Genomic DNA, 4478 nt, shown 5'->3' on the forward strand with positions numbered 1-4478 from the left:
ACTGCCAGGTTGTTCTCCATCACCTCCTGCACCAAAGCTTAGAATTTCTTACTGTGAACAGTGTCAGTAGTTACTCAAATAGGATAGGCTTCCTTCCGTATTTGGCTTGTTTGTGCCTGTAGAAGCTGACTTTTCACCTCACGGCATTGATTGTTGTTGTCATAGCAAGACCACAGATGTTACCCTCAGTATACACATACGTAGTGAGCAGTAGTACTAAAATATTCATTGGATCCTTGCTTTCTCATTTTAGACGTTTACCCGCAGTGAGCGCTCCAGTGAGCTGACGGAAGGCACAACATGTCAAGCAGATTATGATAGCCATTAACTTCCCAATACAGTTTACACAGGGGCTTTCATTTACAGTGGTTCTTGGGCACTCACCTTGTTACATCAGTTAAAATACACACTACAAAATGAGTGGTGACTTTGATGTCAATAAAGAATTCTCTATCCAGAACCGTAATACCTCGTTGATTATCTTTCCATGGTGACCCCAGAGTAGAGGGGGTAATTTAATGAGATCGTTAATATTTCTATAAAACCAGCAATCTGCTAAATTCTCTTTTGGTAGGCACGTTTGCAGAACTAACATAAGTGACTGTTCCGCACGAAGCATTATCTTTTCTTGTACAACATTGAAAGCCTACATGCTGCTTGACAAATTTGAATTTTAAAAAGTAAGAATGATTGGCACTTGGTAACTTACACAGAAATATAAAGTGGTACAAGAAAATTGCCCATTTCTTTTAGATTTACATTTTATAATTTTTTTTTTCTTTTAAGGAGTGATAAGACATGTAATTTCCATCAGCTTCAACCAGTTATGTATGAAAGAGGCTGCAAGTTCAGCCCTGTAGCGGAAAAGCAAATCATGGGGAGAACTGACATACCGCAGACAGCCTCCCAGCTGCCTTCCGTTCCGGTCCTGGAGATGGTTGGTTACATTATGCCAAGACTCAAATCCAGGGACTAAGATACCGCATGTCTTGAAAACAACTCAGCTCACCCTTGGCTCCCGACCCAACCAGCTCCAGTGTCTTACTTATTAAATGTCTTTCCAGGTCCATCAAGTGCAAGGAGAAAAAGGAAGCAGATAGAGAGGTATAATAGAGTTTACAGAGGAAGACTTCTCTTGACACGTGGGATGCTCCAAAAAATTTGGCGTAAAGCAATTATTGCCTATTAATTCTTTTATTTAGTCAGCAACGTTTACTGATACACAATCGCAAAGCACCCAGCGCTGCGCACACGCCGAGCTGACACTTCCTCACTGATCTTCGTTATCATTTTGAAGCTGTGTCATGATAAAGATAATTGGGGGCCTCAACTCATAACCCAAATCCCGTTTAGGAATCCTGACGTTTTGGGGATAGGAATATTCTGTCTGTCAGTTTGCAGTCTGTCTGACTTTCATTAAACATGAATAACTGACTTCTTGCTCTAATACACGTATAAAAATGTATATATTGACAAGACCATTTTTTTTTTTTTTCTAGAATTTACATTGACTTCTTTTCTCGTCCACTCATCCCCTTACTTAAGGTTTAAACAGTCTAGTTGGGACTGCTGCATGAAAACATAAACAATGATTTCTTTTTAAAAAAGTGAAAGTGGTCCTTTGCCTCTAAGGGCAGTTGTTGAGCTATGCAAAGAAGTTTTTGGTCCTGACAATCATGGTATTAAGAACAAAGATATTCCGACAGGCGAGTTATCTTATAATAGCATTTATTGTGTTAACTAAGCCAGCGATGAGGCTCTTTGATTCAGCATTTATCTGGGGCGGGGCGGTGGTGGTGGTAAGCTCTAGGAGGGCAATAACGGGTTTATCTTGTTCGTCGTTGGGATTCACAGCACCTAGCACATAGAGAATTAATAAAAAACGATCGAATGCGTGAATGTTGTTGATTTTACAGATGAGGAAACAAAAGACTCTGAAGGTCATTTGGGTAGTAAGAAGTGGACCTGGAGATCAAAGTCTGGTTAGACCCCGAGGCCTGTGCCCTTTTTCACATGACAAATTAGATACCCACAGATTGGTGACTTTCCAGACTTCCTGCCTCTGTTTCTGGGTTGCAAATCACATCCTTCCCTGGGTAACAGAGGTGATAGGAGAGGTGGTGAGTGGTACCATCATTTGAATACCATCAAAGCCCCATGTGAGGTCACCCTAGATGAATCTTACTTTGACTTCTGTCTTTTTAACCTGGATCTGCCGCCTTCAAGGTACTGAATGTATTCCAGGCTGTGCTACAGATCAGACACAGATAACCTGCAGGCTGGTAAACAGCGGTGCCGAGCCAAAGCCTGTGGCAGTAATCCTCCACACAGCTGATTGTCTTCACCCCGTGTGAAGCCCCCTCTGCTCACAACTGATGTGGCTGAAAACACAGCGAGCTTCTGTGTCTGTGGTGGGTGGAGAAAGATCTTTAATCATAAACCACAATATAAGGTATTAACAGGAGCGCTTTAACACCTACAGTTACACTTGGACTTACAGGGTGTTCATGAGCGAGATAAACCAAGGAAGGCGTTTTTTTCCCTCCTGGGCTGCCTGGGTTCGCTGTGGGTGTAGGATAATTGAAACCTCAAGTTGTGAGACCATGAATCAGGAGGGTTTCCTGTATTATGAATGATGTCATCTAATAAGATGAGAGACTTTCAGTGAAATGCAGGAACCTTCAGGGTAATGTGTTTGCAGCAAGCAGGATCCTGAATTTATGGCAGAGGGGAGTGTGTGAGTTGACCAAAGTGGAGAACGATGAGAAGTAACTAAATTATGTATGACAGTCTTTACAGAGCAGAGGAAGGAAGAAAGCTTAATGATGTTGCGGTTGAAGCACCAGCAGCAACTGGTGATGCATAGGTTGGAGGTTGGTAAGAAGAGAAACGGATCTATGAAGGCTCAAAGACTATAGATGAGTGTGACACGGGCCAAGCAGTGGATTTGGGAGGGGGAGGGGAACCAGGGGCTCAGCATATAATAAATTTTAGTGGCGAGGAGACAGCCAAGTCAAGTTAACTTGACATTAAAAATCACCACCTTAATCTATGTAGCTCTTTCCAGCCTGAGTCTTATCAAGGCAAAAAAAAAAAGAAAAGAAAAAAATCTATAGTTAATGATGAAGAATTTTTCCCCTTTGCTTTCCCGGCATCCACTGAAGGCAGTACATAATTTAGGTACCGAATCTACAGGCTGGACCACGGAGATGAAGAATGATGCGCCTTCCGTAGTGAGAAATTAGATAGAAACAACTGTTTATTCTGGCCATTCTTCCTCTGTTAGGCGGAAGGAATATAGTTAACAAGCTTTTGTTTGGAGTCGAGGCTCAGATCTGGGATGTGCTGCTCAGAACTCAGGATTGCTACCGTAGCTATTATTTATGCAGTCCTGACAGTATCCTCAAGCCCCACGTGTGAAACAGAAAGGGGTCCTTGCCTCATTCTCGGCCGTGTAACCAATGTTCCAGCGACTTAGGGGCTAGACGCCTGAAGAGAGTAAGAAAATTCAAGAAAATCAGATTTCCTTCCTTGGAGCAGCCGCCTTCAGAAATGTCACCCCAGGTCTTCCCTATTGACCCGCACCCTGTTTTTCGGATCTTTGTAACAATCGTAACAAGATATGCACAATTGTATAGCCGGCAAGCGTTACGGGGAACACCAGGAAGGGGTGTGCACGGCGGTGGGGTTGGGAAGCGGGAGCGTCTCAGGCTCGTCCCCACGACCGGCGTGGGAAGCGTAAGCCGGCCAAGCCCAGCGCTTATGCAAATGCAGCTTCAAGGCATTTGTGCCTCGAGGGCAGAGCCTCCCCGCCCGAGCCGGTTCGCTGCCTGCAAACAAACCCCTCCCGCGAGGAACCGTGAAGCTGCTCCGGCGACGCCGCAGGCCCGCTCCAGGGGCCCAGAGCGTTTCCCCTTGCTTCCCGCCCCTCTCAGTCTTTCTGCTATAGGCTCTTCCGGGTCTTTTACTGACATATCATACATATATATATATACACACACATACAGACACACATATACATGAATATTCATAGAGGTGCATGTATATATATATAAAATTTCTTTACAGCGAGCGCTTTAAGTAGCTGACGGTAAATTCAAGCGGGAGGAAAACCCCAAACCCTCGCCAGCAACCGCTGAAACGACCCTCAGATTCCGAGATCTGAAACTGCAGCGGTTTCGGAGAAGTCGGAGGCCTGCGCGCGGCCACGAGCCGCGCCGTCCGAGGGCCCGGGGCGGCGGGGCGACCGTGCAGGCGCCGGCCCGGCGGCCTCGGCGCGCGTTCGCGGGCGCCAGATGGAAGCCAGGGGCGAAGCCCCAGCGCCGCTACGGCACAGGGGGCGGGCGGCCCGGGCGCGGCCGCTCCTGCGCCGGCCCGGAAGGTCGCCGGCCGGCGGGGACGGGGAGGCGCAGGCGACCTGGGCGTGGAGCCCCGCCACCTTCCGGCCACGCGGCGGCCCCGCCTCCTCCGCCGACTTC

Source organism: Eubalaena glacialis, chromosome 20, assembly GCF_028564815.1.
Source record: "Eubalaena glacialis isolate mEubGla1 chromosome 20, mEubGla1.1.hap2.+ XY, whole genome shotgun sequence".
NCBI classification, from domain to species: domain Eukaryota; kingdom Metazoa; phylum Chordata; class Mammalia; order Artiodactyla; family Balaenidae; genus Eubalaena; species Eubalaena glacialis.